Source organism: Vidua macroura, chromosome 4 (genome assembly GCF_024509145.1).
Source record: "Vidua macroura isolate BioBank_ID:100142 chromosome 4, ASM2450914v1, whole genome shotgun sequence".
Lineage (NCBI taxonomy): Eukaryota > Metazoa > Chordata > Aves > Passeriformes > Viduidae > Vidua > Vidua macroura.
The window spans coordinates 57,056,623-57,073,309 of NC_071574.1; the positions used below are offsets into that span (position 1 = coordinate 57,056,623).

The following is a 16,687-nucleotide window of genomic DNA, read 5'->3' on the forward strand; positions in this document are numbered from 1 at the left end:
ATATTTATGAAGAAATTATCTTAATTTCTTCCTTTGAGACAGTAACAGAAGGACATCCCACTTGATGTGAAATAAAACTCCTGGGGAAAGTATCACTTTCTACAAGTGGTAGAGCAGTGGTATTCTTTGCATTGGCATACTTACTGCTAGTTCCTTTTTATAAGAATAGTTGTGATTAATATCCTGAGACTATTAGCTAATCTGCAATCAGCATTGCCCTATATTTCTTCTGTAGTTTGAATTGTTTATAAGTTTCTTTATTATTTCCCTGTCAGACATGTACCAATTGTCAGCAACTTCAATTATATAATTAAAAGAATCACAAATAAATAGACAGCTGGATTGATGTTCAGGAAGTCTCATTTGATTTCTTTCCTTTTTAACTTTGGAAAATCTAGAAAATGGTGAAAATGATACTTGTTAACTCATGGGTTGTTGTGAGAATAAGTAGGTTGAAAAAGTGGCATCCAGTGCTAAAGTGGTGAGGCCATATGATGAGTATTGAGAGACAGACATCAAGAGATTTCTCTTAATCTCATTGTCAAAACCCACATTTGAAACTTGAACATGGTGAGTGCTAATGGCTTCAAACTGTTGAGACATTTTAAACCAAAAAATCAGTCTGGATCTAGATAGAAAGGTGTTTGCATTAGTCAGTATCCAAGACTTCTTGCTTTTTACTAGGAATAGCATGTATTTTCTTGTTGAGAAAGCAGGTAGTTTCATCTCATAGTCCAATAAAAATCTGTTTTAGAATAAATTACAGTAAGATTTTTGACTGTAGCATAGTGAGTACATGTTGTTCTTTTATACATGATCTGCAGTTACAAATGCTTCATATTACCTATTCTTCTCAATACAAACCTTGCAGTTTCTTTTTTTGTTTGTTGTGAATAATGTATTTGTTTGAACTCATATGTATATATGTATAGAGAAGTATGCAGTCCTTTGTGAGATATGCAGTGCATTTATACATATATGCAATGAAATATGTATGGGAAATAATTTTAGATTTAAATTTATGGTGGACTAAGTGCAGGTAGAAGAATTTGCCATATTTCACAGGCTGAAAATCAAAAAAATACCTTAGGTGGTTGTTTGAAATATTTCAAATACAAGGCTTATTTCTCAGTCTCTTACTCATGTGAGTAGTTTTTTAAGACAACAAATTTGTAATAAAAATGCATTTTTAATTTCAGCATGAGGTGCTTTTTTGTTATTAAAGTACGGCATTTTCCTATGGATCCCATTTTTCCATACATAAGAAATAGAATTAATTTTAATTTAAAATTTTAAAATAAATTACAAATAATTTGAAAGATTTTTTCTTAGTTTAATATTGTATATAGGGTTTTTCTTGTTATATTTCAATAATGATGCTCTTCAAATACATTTTCTCTGATATATTTCAATAATAAGTATATGCCTTACGTTGCTTCAGTTCTTTCTCCCTCTGGGCAGTCTTTTGTCCTCATTACTGAAGTCACTAAATGGAGCCAAATCAGTTAACTTGCAGTAATCATTTTGGGATTGGATTCAGCCCCTGATCCTTGGGTAGATAAGAAAAATTTTCTACTGGTTTTTCTCAGTCAAAGTCTAATGCATTGTAGTAAATACAGAGCTTCTAGTGTATAACAGAGATTTACATATGCCCATCACTTTACTCTCTCAGAATACTGTGCACAAAGCAGCATTCCAAATATAGCAACCAACACAAAAATGTAGGCTGTTTTTGTAGAAGCAGAGAACTTCTGTGTATTACCAATAAATAGATGTTTCATTGTGGACCCATATATTATCATGAATTTGTGCTTCTAGCTTTTTTCTGAATGGAGACTAAATTGCTGAAAATAATGTCATTAAAACCTTTTATTCAGATCTCTTTTATCCATGCCAGGTTAAACTTGTGTCTCATAGACGAACACTTGAATAGAAGTATCTGAAGTATTATAATTAAGTAAAATCCCGAGCAGCAAATTCTTGCTCTTATGAATTTTATTAAATGGTGCAATTTTGTGTTATTTGTATAACAAGATACAGTAGTTGCAACAATTCTATTGGTTATTATTTTTAAAATTAGATTTTCTGCCTAAAGGCTTTACAGCTCAGGGCTGTTTCTCTTTGTACCACTTCAGAAGTGGCCAGAGAAAAGGCTGGCAACACAGGGAGCAGCAAACTTACTTCGAGTTCTCTGCTGCTGAGAAGGAACAAGTAGCAGCAGGTCAATATTTATGGCAGCTCATACTTTCTGCACTCTGCATGGCATCCCAGTCTGGGATCTCTGATGGGAGGGAGAGAGAGGAGATTCAGTGCAATGCCCACGTGAATAGAAAGCAGAACTGAGTGGGTTCTCCAGTCTTCTCAAGTGTTGAGGAGGTGGCAAATTGTGATAACATTTGCATGCAACAACATGACTAAGCATGAGAGTTTGTGCTGCATAGATAGGTCAGCCATGCCCAAAAACATTGCAATGGATGGACATTTTTTAAGGAGGGCTTAGAACTATAATAAGTTAATTTGCTAATCACAGCATGGTTTGTTAAGGACCTGATGATAGCAGCCTTTTTAGAGTGGATAAAAACAAGAACAAACATGGGATGGGGGAGGGCAGATACAACACCAAAAAATTTAACTGTTTAGGATTTTCTGTGCTTGCCATTTATCCAGGGAAGTATAGTTATTCACTGTATTGGATGATAAGTGAACACTTGAAAACCAGCTGGTTTTGAACAAAGAAGCTTGGCGATGCAGGACTTCAAAGAAAGATGCTCTGTGTTTTAGAAGACTTGAACTATGAGTTTTGGGGCAGATCTCAGAGGAAACGTTTCAGTAAATTAGGCCACATCAGTTCAGTTCCTAGATACTGATCTTTGTGACCCAGTTTAGACACCTTCATTTGAAAATGTAGTTTAAGAACTAGTGATTCTTTGCGTGCTATTTATCCCTGACAAAAAATCCCTTTCTTTTTGATGTTTTTTTAATGTTTTTTAAGTTGTATGATCAATCTCTTCATGTAGATGAATCCAGACATGTCTAAATCATGTGGTTTGAAGTGTAGTGGACTCAGATATCCAGGAAGCTTCTTGGAAAGTACATTAAATTACTTCACACTGAGAGAACAGTTTTTATAGTCTTGGTTTATGAACAATCTCCCTCATTCATGTTTCAATAAAGACTAGTCTTACTCTGCAGGAAGTATGAAGCATTATTTAACACCAAATGATTCACAGTGTGTTACTACTCTACTACACAGTTGTACATTTCTGAGGAAAAATTAACTTAATAATAGTTTTATTACTTTAATCCCATGATATTTTGAGTTCATAAATTCTTGCTTTGCAATGTATTTGAGAATGGTTAAGAGAGTGTAATTTTAAAAATTGTTGGAATCCTGTGTTATCTCTAGTTGTATATTTTAAAAGAAAAGTCATGTCATTCATATTTTCTGTGGCTTTCTTTTCAGTTGTGATCTTTTTGCAAAACATTTCTCTAAGCTGAAACCTTAGTTCCTGAAAAATTATATAGAGGATTTTTGCTAAACGTCTTCTTGGCTCATTATGCAAAGGAGAAAGGAGAAGAAAGTTAACAAGTTAGAATTGAGGTTTTGCTTATTTTTCTTTTATGGTTATGTAGAGAAACTGAAAACACTAATTTTTCACAGAGCTAAAACTCAAGAATTCATGGGTTGATAGGAATGTGAACTGACAGAATATAATAAGCCTTCACCTGACTCTTAATGCTTTCTGATTATCTTTCTTAATATCCATTTTACTATTTGATAAATATTTTACACTTGAATCATGTTGTTCATTCCCAATGCTTGAAAAAAAAAAAAAAAAAAAAAAAAAGAGTAAATACCTATATTCTTACCCTAAATGTATTCCTTTAATATAAATTTATCCCCTCGTCCTAAGTAGCTTGTACTTTTCAAGAGTGCATGGAAGGTTTAAAAGCAGACAAAAGTGCCAAGCTCTCTTAAAGCTAGGATCCAGAGAAACTCAATAGTGGACACATTCTACCTGAAAGCATTCATGTGACAACCCATCTCTTTTGAAATTTTCACCCATGTCTGTCTGCTTTAATATATTAGTAGGGCAGAAAGCTCTTTAAAAAGAATTCTGCTAAGCTAGTACTTGTGTTAAGACACAGAGAAATGTTTAAGGCCTAAGAGTAGATAAAAGTTGGATATCTGAACTTCCTGTCCTTCTATAAAGACATGAATTGCACTCTGGCTTTTCATACTGACAGATATGTGTATGTTTCCTTTGGTACATTTTTTCCAATTACTAAACATCCTGTTTCCAAAACATTGCTTTACAATGGCAGCAGAGGGCAACCCGAGTTATTTGTATGTGTGGTACTTTCATGATAATTAAAATGGGCTCCAGACTGTGTATGCTTTGGGGAAGTCATTAATCTTCCTTGAATTATCATATCTTTAAATGCGCAAATGTCCATTAGGTGTATGAAATTAATCATGTAAAATGATAGATCTAACAAATTAAGGTGGTCATGCTCTGTGTGTAATGAAGAAAGCAAATACACTACATATTTGCTTTCCATAGTACTATGATTATGTTCTTGCAATAGATGTTGAGATTTTCTAAAAACTATTTTTGTCTGCAGATAATTTTTTATTTAATTGCAAATTTTCCTGCACACCCATTGCACACCCTTAGTTCCCCACCCCCCAAAAAGCTGGTATGTGATCATATTTTCAGTTAATTCAGCTTGTTTTGTGGAAGATCAGCCAGTGCTAAATGCTCAATAACTGTATTTCACTTAGTGTCTGTGAGTTCATGTGTTTGACACCAATCAACTATTTGTCATTCAACAGGATAGAAAGTATCTCTGAAAGTGCTATTTTAAATTAGAATTGAAAGCTTAGATTTTTTTTCACTTCAATCACCACATCTGTCATCCTGAAGTCCTGAGAAATGCCATGTTTGTCAGTTGGAGTGAGTACCTCTGAGTAGCTCAGTGTTACCTTATTTCTTGTCTTCTGCATAAACCAACACGTTAAAGACCAAGTTGTTATACTAAAGTGAGAGTTAAAATTAACTTTAAAAATTGCCTTTCTTGATGTTATGGTAGCAGATAGTGTTTTATTTCAATCAATGAATAAAATACCATTTGTTGATGCTACATGTTTTAATTTTTTTTCACTTACCCTCCTAGGAGTAGTAGGACATTAAAAATTAAATAGCAAAACTGAATTCAAACTTTTGTGATTTACAACCATTGCTGAAGGAGACAGATTCATGAGAAGGACTGGGCTGAGATTAACTAAAGTGATTCTCTTTCAAAATTGTTATGACTATATGATAAGGTATTGGATTATGAAGGTGTGAATTTGTGATATGCAGTGATGTGTAACAGGCTTAAAGAAAGAAAGGACTGTTTGTCAAATGTATGTCAAAAATATCACGACTGCCCCATAGTTTATATTTCAAAAATCTATTTAAAATGAAGTTGAGTCAAAATGATCTGAAGGTTGCCTACAGAGCTCTTTAATGGTGATTTATTTTGTGGTTGTACATTGTAATAATGAATAACAAAAAGCTTCCTGGAGCAAGAATGATCTAAGTATTATAAATGTTAGTCACCAAGACAATATTTGTCCACAAATTCTTGAAACATCTCTAGGGACTCTAATTAAAAAGGAAGGAAAGAAACTATGACTAATTATTAATCTCCACAACTAAAGTGGTGTAATTAATTGAAAAATAATGGTAACTGTCAAAGCAAACTAAAAAGGTACCATTTCTGCCAATATTTATTGGATTAGATCTTCCTGTTTTCTCTAAGTTGGGTACTGCAGTGGTGCTGCCTTGTCTTCTAATAGCTGTGTTCACAGGCTGGATGTACACAGCAGCCCTGTCCTCATTTAAAGCTCTATCTGACCTCACTTTAACCTTCAGTCTAATACTGGCTCCATGGGACAGACAGCCTACCAGACCACTGGCCTGGGAGCTGTGGCTACAACAATGTCTGGCATGTTAGCAGGGTGTGTTGCTCTGGAGACAGACAACCTCTTCCCCTCCCCTTTCCCTGTGTATATTTAAAATACACTCAGTTCTATGTACACATCATCAGCAAAGCAAATTTCAGACAGCAGAGACTATGAATAATATTTTCAGTTTAATCAAAATGAACTTCAGGCTAAAAAAACCTCTCTCTTATTATTCCTTCTTCAACAATATTTTAAATTAGGTTAATACACACTGAGGCATTTTACCTGTCACATTCAAATGAAAGCAGTGAACCATATGCTGGTTATTTTTCTGAATACCTGTTTCATGTGAAAGCTATTTTTGATAAGAACACACAGTTGTGATAATTCACAGAATACATTTATAATGTATAGCTACTTGGGGCTTGTCCTGCATTTTCTGCCGATTTCCATTTCTTCATTAAGAACCGTGGATGATATTCTTCATTGTTAAAGCTATCAGGTGTTTAGAATATATAAGAAATGCAGAACGTGCCCTCCCTATTGTTATCAGCAAAACAGTGATCTTCAGACAATATGAATAAATTACTGTTTTTCAAAGAGTAGAAAGGTCAGCTCCTACCTCTCTGTTCTTTGCAAAGTGAAATTGTCTGCTTGCTACTGTTAGTTTAATAAGACCTATTAATGATATAGAATTTCTTGGCTAGGAGAAAAAAATCAAATGTCAAAGGACTTTCAGTCCCTTTTCAGATGATGCACAAATTTATCCATTCACAAAATTGCATTATGAATATGAGACACAAAATATTACTTGCCATTTTGTTTTGATTATGGTTTTCATTTTGTCTTGCCTGGTTTTCTTTGCTTGCTGGGTTCTTTTACTGGCACACATATAGTAATTGAAAGACATCTTTGGTTTAAACAAATCCCGTAGGCAAATTGCTGCATCACAGTGGTTGACTGTTTTAATAGTTGTGAAGAGATGTAGATTTCCTTACAACTTCCTGGGCAATTAATTTGTAGTAAAATCACCTCTAGGCTCGTTGTGCAATCTTTAAGCTTTCCTTGATCACATGCTAGCAGAGAAAAATATCTCAGCAAAGGCAATTGGACCCTCTCTGCCCCAGTAAAGAAGTGATGTCTCCATTCCCAGGAGAGGAATGGCCTGGAGACCTTATGCAGTACTTGGGCTGTTATCTACTGCCCAGAGGAAATTAATATCTCAAAATGATGATTGTCTGCTGCATTGGAAGCACACAGAAATGTGTTTTTCTAGGTTATCTAGGAGTTGACTGAGCTCTAGTCCTTTTCATCTATTCAATACTTTATTTCTTATTAGGAAACTTCACAGTCTTCTGTGGTGAGGTAATGTTGGATTTTTTGTTTGTTTAAAAAATGAATAATTAATTGCTGACCAAGGCATAAATATTCACCTTCTTTTAAATACTGATGTATTTACTGGTAATTATACAGATGTAGCTAAGTTTTCTAACTTATTTATAGGTGTTGTTCATTGTAAAAATTATTTAAGGAAAGGTACAATATTATGGTAATTATATATGGTGCAACATTGACAATCTCCATAAATAACAGAGGTAATTGAATACATGATATAATTTTTTTATACAAACACTTATAACAGTGGCAAATTGAAAAGTACTATATTTTAGAAGTTCTTTGAGAAAGGCCAGACAAAATGGATTAATTTAGCAAGAAACAAACTTCTCCCTATTGTTTCCAAGATAAATGGTGAAAATCTATACAAAATTGCTGAGAGGAAAAGGGATATGAACTATTCTTCTGAAGCAGTCTGCATTTTTCAGGCCTGGAGGTTACTCTAGCTACAGCTGCCAAAGTAGAAGTTATCTTGACTTCCAGGCTTTCAGTTCTTTTCTAACAATAAGATTTTTATCGGTAATATTTGTCAGTGAGCAAGAGAAAGCTCATCTGTTTGAGGGACAACTCAGTTACCCTCACTCAGGGTCAACTAAACTTTGGAATTTTCTTGTAGCCAAAGGTTCCAACCTAACTTACGAAAAGAAGTTTTATCAAGCTTTAGAATGTGAAGCCATCATAATTCCCGTGTATTTAGATCCCTTTTGGTAAACAACTAGATGTTCATCATTATCCATCTTTTCAAAGACAGTAAAGTCTAACTTTTCTCCTCACAAGCTGCCTGACTGCACTAAAGAATGACACCTTATATATTTCTAAATGTGTTTCCACACATTACAGGAAATCAGTGTAGAAAAGAATAAACCATGACTAGGATTCATGTCCAGCTCCTGGCTTTGTGAAATTGGTCTGATCTGCACAGATCTATTATGACTGCAATGACTGGTGTTAGAGATTGAGCAAGGTTAGAGACTGATGTAGAGAGTATAATTGTATAATTTTCCAGCATTATTCTTCCTGTATACTTAAAAAACCCTTGTTCAAGGAGAAAGGCTGGATGTCAGACTGACATTTTCAGCTGGGACCAGTATAAACCAAATCTGAAATTACATATGCTTTTCTGACCAGTCTTTATAAAAATATTTTGCTTGAACTTTTACTGCCAAATGAGACTGTAACATTGTCTGTCCTAAAAACTGATAACAAAGGTTTCCCCATGGCACTAGTGTTGGTAATAATATGTCTCAGCTGTGATTTAGACCCTTTTTAGGGGTTTAAAACTAAACACTTGAAACTTCCTGACCATTACATTTCTAAAGATACAATCTCCAAAGAATTTCATGCTGCAGGGTACTAGGCACATTTCTTCTCTCCAGGAAAACAATCACAGGGATGTATAAATTAAAGGACAATTATTTCCATTAAAGTCTGAATACTTAAAAATCAGTTAAGTGAACTTTGATTAAACTTAGAAAAACTGAAAGCTAGAATAGAATCAGAGAAATTATTACTTGGTAGGGTCAAATATATGATTAGCCATTCAATCTAATTTATGGTGTTGTCTTGGGTTTACTTAGAAAATTATCAGTAGTGAAGATGACAGGTATGAATAAGCATGAGTGAGAATCAACTCAGAGACTTCTCATCATTAGCATGTGGTGTCATTGTATTATGGCACTAAAAGTAAGGGAAGTTTGCAAGACACATTGATTATAAGAAACCCCTTATTTAAACCAGGTCTGATGTTGCTTCCAGTTTACCCAGAAATGTACATTAGCCATCATTATAAAATCAACGTTTCCCAACAATTACCAGAGTGATACATGGATACTGCTGTTGTTTCATGGACACAAAAAAGCTCTACAGATCCATCCCTGTTATTTCTGAGATGAAAAACATAAATAAATCCTGCAGAACTCTGAGCACATGGCTGTGCTAGAGATGAGGTAATGGCTGGATTGCTGTGGAAATTTATGGATCTTCAACAAACCATGTTAAAAATGTTAAAAACCATGTTAAAATACTGTATTAATATGCAGAGTAAGAGTGGCTCTTCCGTAGTAAAAATCAAATTAGGCAATGGAATTATTGTGGGTTACTATTGTGGTCTTGTTGGTACAAAAATGCTGTCTGAGATGATTCTTCCTGTAAGAGAATGTAGTAAAGTATTTGGGCTCTGTACAGCTGTGTTCTGCTGTGGGGCTAGGGAAGTAAGGAATGCCTTCAGAATAGTTCCTGGCTTTTTTGTGAGTCACTCTGACAGCCTAAAGAGTGCTTAAAAAGAAGTATTATCACCTCTGAAGCAGGCATGAGCAATTACTAGGTGTTTTTGAGGTGCTCTTGTGTTTGGAAATTTCTCCTCTTTTTTTATTTTTTTCTGATTCTAAACTTTCGTCATCACAAAATTACTTGCAGCATTTGGTTGCATTTAAAGGCTTAATTTCAATGATTTCATAAATACTGGGATGAATAAAAGAATGTGTACTATATATATATTCAAGGTTAATGAAGGTTCACTGAAAATAATAGATACATTTAATTCTGGTCTTTCAAAAATATCACTCCAGTATTCATGGTATTGTCACTAATATTTTGGCAGCCTCAGAAGTTCATGACAATGTCATATCAGTCTGTGCCAAGGAGACCCTTCATCTGGAGAAGGGTCCATTTCATCTGGATACTCCATTTCATATCCTTGGCAAACCAAAAAACCCTTTTTTTCCTCAAAACTTACTTAAACGGAGTGGTGTGAAATTGGTCCGATCTGCACAGATCTGTTATGATTCCACTGATCCATCTGGTGGGACTGAGAAGGAACATGTGCACATCATTTCTTGGTTCTCAGCAGCTGAGGACAATTGTTGAAATTCAGTGTGGGTAATCTTATATTTGGCAGAACCTTAAGCAGTTTTGGCATCTTTGACAACAAATTCTTCAAGGAAATGACTTCTAGCTTGCCACTCTTTTTTTTTTTTTTTTTTTTTTTTTCCAATGTAATTTCATCAGAATTGCTACAGGCAGCTTGAAGACTGGTCTTTCCAACAATTTTTCCTTGAACTCTGCAAGTTGTAAAACACCCACACTTGCAGTTCTCTGTATTATTATCCTATTAACTACTTAAAAATCTTAATATTACTGATCACAGATAAAAACCCTCTTAATTTCATTATTAAAATGTAATAATCCAAATTAACTGGGAAATTATGAGGCAGGAAGATATAAATGAAACATTATTTTAATGAATTGTAGATGGATGCAAAAACCTCACCTAAATAAAATATAAACTTGCTATAATTAGCCATCCCTCAGGGCTTTGTGTTATTATGTTGCTATATTGTCATCTGCTTCTGTTAAAAAGGTGTCTTAGAAGAAAATACCGATGTGAGAATCACAAGATACTTTCTCAGATTTAGAAATCCTGAAGATTACACTCAACACCCTGAAAGGGCTTCTTGTACCCATAAAGGGGCTTGAGTTCCACACAGAGAAATAGCCCTTCTGTAATGGAAGCAGAACTCCACAAAGCTCTGATAGAAATGCCAGACTGGCTGGCATACACGTGAGTGTGCCACAGTTTTGGATACACTTGAGTTTTTATGGGAAAAAAACCTCCTTCTCTGAACGACTTAATTTCCTTAGATTCCATTCCAAACAAATCACAGACAATCTAATTTATCCACTGTTTATTCTGAAGGTGCCTTCTTTCAGTGTGCTGTGCTAAAATTGTATCCCATTACTCCAGCAAACAGATTATCCAAAACATATTACAATACATCTCCTGTCCTTTACACGGCTTCTATTCTACATGGCAATATGCACTTCTAAGAACATAAAAATGTGCTTTGGTGTCAGTATTTAATTAGCAGCCTTGGGTTTTTGCAATACTCTCTCTTCAGCTGCCTATCAGAGATATTGTAGAAAGTAATATATTTTTATAAAATTTCAGCTTGTTCACTAAAAGGATTTGCAGGTTACACCTATTTTTCAGACTTTTTTGAGTAACAATTACATCTCATGTTCTATTTCAAGGTGAAATAACTGATAATGTAAAGTAATTTCAATATTTTGTCTGGTTTCCTTGGAAACATCTTCATTAACAGTCTGTTACAGAACAGTGTATTAATCTTAACACCTATTGGGTTCAGGACCTCTTGATACAAGTATATGTAAAATTCAGTCATATGAACTTTATCACCTCTACTTGTATGGATTCTGTCACTTTCCTTGTTGGAATGATTTTATTGTTTATTTGTTGATTTATCCATACAACCCATTGTACAAAAATATTGGTGTAAAACTTCCCTTCTCCCTCTGTTCTGTAACATCAGATCAACAACCTGCTCTCTCTCTGAGCCTCTATGACTTAAAATTTGGGTTAATGTTAAACCTTTTGTGTTTCTCCATTTCTAGTAGAGAAACTCCTACCCTCTTCTACCATAAACACCAGCTCTCACTTTCCATCTAAAAATTCCTTTAGGTCATCTCTTTTAAACTTGAACGTGTCATGTCTCCTTGAAATCCCTCACTGGAAATGGTGGTCCATGTGACTGGTTCTTTCTTGGATCTCTGGTAGTTGTGGAGGAGATTTTTGTAGGTTCACAGCCTTCTTGCGCATTGCAGTGTTAATAAGGACTTTATCTGTGACCACTGAGAAACTTTCTGTAGCTCTAATCTAATTTTTTACAAATTTCTACTCTTGCTTTAAATTACCTCAGTCATTTCATTTTTATATCATGAGCAATTTAATTTTTTTCTGACTTGGTCTAATAAAAATTGTCATTTCCAATTTCCATTCATCCTCTTATGCCAACATTGCTGTCTCCTCTCAGATCAGCAACATTCTGGGTTTTTTGGTGTTTTTTTTTTTTTTTTTTTGGTTTTTTTTTTCTGTTTGTTTTTTTTCAGGGAATTTTTTTCTTCGAGTATAAGAGAAAAGACACATAGGACTCACATAAATTCTAATGCCCTGTTAAATTACTGCAGATGTAAAATGTGTTCCAGGGCTTGATAGGACTGAAATGAGACAGATTTCTACTGACAATACTGTACTCTCATGCCAATAAGAAAATTGTAAATATTGTTTCTCTTGACTTCTTTACTAAGTTGTATGTGTGATTTTTTGAGCCATTTTACACTTTATAAAATATTTGTCAAGTTAACTGCATTCCACAGTAAAATCTAGTTCCAGAGTTTTTCTAGCATTAATTTTTACCACTCCTACTATCTTTCATTCCAAGATTCTCACTGGCTTTATTACTGACTTCTTTTTATTACTGTTTTTTACTGACTGGCAGGTGCCTACTGATTTGATTTTCCAGTATGTTCACCTCCGTATTCCGTGCTTTAAAACAATAGACACAGCAGACAAATGGAGTGTGGTTTATTATTCTTGTGTATATCTGTTATAAAACTCAAGGATTGATGGTTCACCAAGATCACTGTCAAAGTCAGTGATGATGTAAGAGATTTATCCTTTATTTCCAAGTGTTTGGGATGCCCACTCCTGCTGGTGAAAGATACAATCAGGAATATTCTCTATTATTATAATTTCTCGTATGTCTGTTATGCCTATCTTCACACAAGCTGGAAGGAGATTTTTCATTGTGTCTGTTTTATGTGTTTTCATGGCTTATATCCTGATGCCAGAGCAGAGCAGATCCCTTTTAGTTTATATTGTGCTCCATTTATATCTGACTGGTAAAAATCTGTTACTCTGAGTGTATGGCTTATAGAGACAGAAGATTTTCAGTCAGGGCCAGAGACACACTGAATCTCTGAAATTTCAAAGTAGATGGTACAATAAAAACTGGGAGAAAACCCATGTCAAGCTGGAAGAAAAAAGACAGTATGAAGAAAGGTTGGGCTGTTGAACTGTGTAATTAAGCAGTATCTTATGCCTACTGTGTGAAGCTGAGGTTCTGGACATAGGAGTGATGTGTAACTACATATCACCAGTTCTTTGGTAAATGAAAAATAAAAATGCATGTTATCCTACATTATATAATCATGGAAACATGAGATGATTATCTATTTTTTTCTTTTAATTCTGTAATGATTTGAACAGAAATCCTCTGCTAATGAGGACAGATAGGAGTATATCCCTCATTGGTAGATAGGCATGTTTTGTATTACCATTAAGACAAGAAATATGATGGGATGCTAAACTCCCCAAAAAAATGTGCGCACTGAACTGTAACTCTTGAGGACTTCTTTTACTGAAGAGTCCATTCATTACTAATAAGACCACTAAACTAAACTGCTCATTCTAATTGTGGAAAAATAATCTCAATGTTACTTAAACATAAAACAGGATATATGTTTATATATATATATACACAGTATAGCTATATATATACACAGTCTTTATGATATTTTCAACAGGTTTATGCCATGTGCTTTTTCCTAAAAGGTATTTGAATTATGTTCCCTAAGTAAAAGGAAAAGCTGCTTAGATAAACAAATTTGAAATTCTAACAGGAAACCTACATCCTCAATCCAAATCCTACATCCTACATCCAAAGAGTTCCTAACTGACAGTTAGACTGTCAGTTCAGCTAACAAACAATTTAAAAGCTAAAACCTCAGCATAATGTACACATTTTTAACTGAAATGAAGCCACAGTAGATGTACAACTTTCAAAAGCAGCCAGTGGAAAAATCCCAACAGACATGTAAAATTAAATAAAAGTAAAAGTAGTTACAAAAAAAGAAAAAAAGGTCAAATTTTGTTTGCTACTTACTTTTTTTGGTATTACCTTAGAACTTTACAAACCCACAAAGATGGTATCACTTTGCATGAGTATTTAGACCCAAAAAGCTCTTAGTTAGACATTTTTACAATCAATAGGTCATATTGCCAAACCATGATTTTGGCCTAACTATAATCCAACACTGTGATTTAGTGAAGTTTGCTGAAGGGTGCTAAAGGATTTGTGAATGTTGCAAGGTGCAAACTGGACAATATACCCGAAGGGACCAAGACTTAAGAAGGACTCATGTCCTGACACATTCTCACAGAATTCTTCTGGAGCACCCACATTGCACCAGGGAGATGGCAAAACTTTGCCCCAATTTCTCTCCCAAACCTCTTCAATTCACCAGTGTTCATAATTAAAATTACTTTAAAATGAAGGTCCTTGTTCTGGGTCACAATAATTACCATGGTGATTTAGGGAATATAACTATGTATAATTTCTGAACTCACTTTGAGAATTTGTACACAGTTACTGTACTTGTAACTGTGTCAGAGTGAAAACTCCATTTGTACTTCACTTTCTGCCTCCATATTGGGAAACAAGTTAACAAAGGATAGTCAAGCTTCGATTAAACTTATTAATGTGAAAGTATTTTTGAACAATTTTTAGTGTTGCCACATGAGATCTTTGATCATCTGAGAAAGATATTAGACTTCATTTGATCAACATGCATGAAAGTTGTAAAAGATGTTTTCAGATCCAGTGTTTTGTAGAGGGAGAGTAGAGGAGACAGATTTTGTTGAGGGGTAAAAATTAATCTCAGAGAGGTAAGGAAGAACCTGCATTACTCACACAAAATTGATGCAAGTAGAAAGGAAAAACTGATTGTTGAAGAAATAATTTTCACCTTTTTAAAAAATATTTGATGAGATATTTAGAGACAAGATAAAGTGTATTGGAGGTTTTTATATGTGGCACATAATATATGCTGTAATTGTTTAATCCAGAGGAGATTAATTGTAAACCAAAATGTTGGTCAAACTAGTGCTCTGGAAAATAATGGGAGTTTAGCAATTGAGGCATTTGGGAGAATTTGCATTGGTCATAAGGCCTTGGAAACTAGGCTCTGGGAGATCTTACCTCTCACTGCTAGTGCTCACTGTCTGGTGAACATTATATCCTGAGACAGCATCTGAAGACTGAAAACCAGATTTACATTTTAACAATATTGTTTTGGTAAGTAAACCCAAATTAACAGCTTAAGGAGTTATCAACAAAGGGATATTTACCAAAATGGTAATGATTGCCAGCTATAAAAGTCAACCAAATGAAATAGGAAGATGAAATATTCTTTTAAGTTAGCTGGTATTTCAGAATGTGTTTATAACATCAACAGTTTCTAAAGGAACTTAATGTTCACAATGTGTTCTCCTGGGATGTTACGAGAAAACACCTTTCAGGCTACTCCAACAAATCCTCAAGCACTTATGATAGGATTTGGTTCTGGCTAGCTGTTTTTGTCCTCTCTTAAATATAATCCTGATAGAACTTGCACTAAAAATCAATGGAGAAATTTAGGAGAGATTCAGGAGGATTATTTCTTGATTCCTTTCCAGAGGGAAAACTTTAGGAAAGAGATACAAATCTTTGACCTAAAAGTTATGGTACTCATCTTTGCATATTTTCCTGTAGAACCAGTGGGTATTTTCTATAACTGCAGGACTAAATCTCCTGGACTCCCTAAGCAAAATTTCCTTATATGTTCCACAAGAACTAACCAGGGATTTTTAGAAGCTCTGTTTTGCTGCAGTGCTACAGCATGGTGTTTCCAACTGTGGTTTGCATTCTGATTTCCTAACTGATACTTTGGCGTTTCAGGCCCAGCATATAAAATTTCATGGTTCCTCCCATAACAGCAAGATGAGATAGAGGGTTGCTTTTCTCTTTCTTAAAAGTAAAATAGAGCATACCAAGGGAAGATGACGTCATTCATATCACTCTCACCTTATTTCAGGCTATGTGACTTATAAGGAATGTTCCCTTTCCTTTATTTCTTTAATCTTCCATACACCTCTGGGCAACTCAGTCTAAACTGCTGGTGTTCTGCAGTTTCATAATTAATGGCAATTTAAACTTCAACAGCGGTCAGTGATGGAACAAGTAGCCAAAGGAAAACTGTTGTAGAGCTGTTACTGACCAGTACCTAGTCAGTTACTTTGTTATATAAAAGAACATGTAGGAAATGACTAGTGATCCAATGATCAATAATTAATTAGTAGTATCTGTTTAACAGGATGGGGGGAAAATGTGATGGAAAAGCTCATGGGAGGACATAAAGACTGGATGCTGGCTTCTTTATTACCTCCTCTTCCATGGCAGCAACACGGGGAGAAGGGGAATGAGGGGTTGCAGTCAGCCCATAACAGTTCCCCTTTCTGGCTCCTTCCTCCTCACACTTTTTCTGTGCTCCTCCTTTTTCTGGGTCTCCCTCCCATGATCTGCAACTCCAGCTTGGTCTCTCCACAGGCTGAAACTTCCTTCAGGAAATATCCTCCTGCTCAGGCATGGGGTCCTGCAGCCACCTCACTGCTGCAAGAACCTTGCCACTTAAACCAAGCACAAGTGGAAATAAAAACTTGAGTAA

General features: G+C 34.8%; 1 protein-coding gene and 1 long non-coding RNA gene across 11 annotated transcripts in view; one reads left to right on the forward strand and one right to left on the reverse strand.

The window, feature by feature from the left end:
• Positions 1-16,192, reverse strand: part of LOC128806478 (uncharacterized) — a 53,196-nt gene extending 37,004 nt beyond the window's left edge. For both annotated transcript variants that reach the window (XR_008436837.1, XR_008436836.1), the window contains exons 1-2: positions 16,048-16,192; positions 15,184-15,242 (exon numbers count right to left, since the gene is read on the reverse strand). This is a non-coding gene — a long non-coding RNA (uncharacterized LOC128806478). The remainder of the gene's footprint in view (positions 1-15,183; positions 15,243-16,047) is intronic.
• The window catches only part of KCNIP4 (potassium voltage-gated channel interacting protein 4), a 385,281-nt gene that overhangs the window by 304,451 nt on the left and 64,143 nt on the right, over positions 1-16,687 (forward strand). The window lies entirely within an intron of this gene.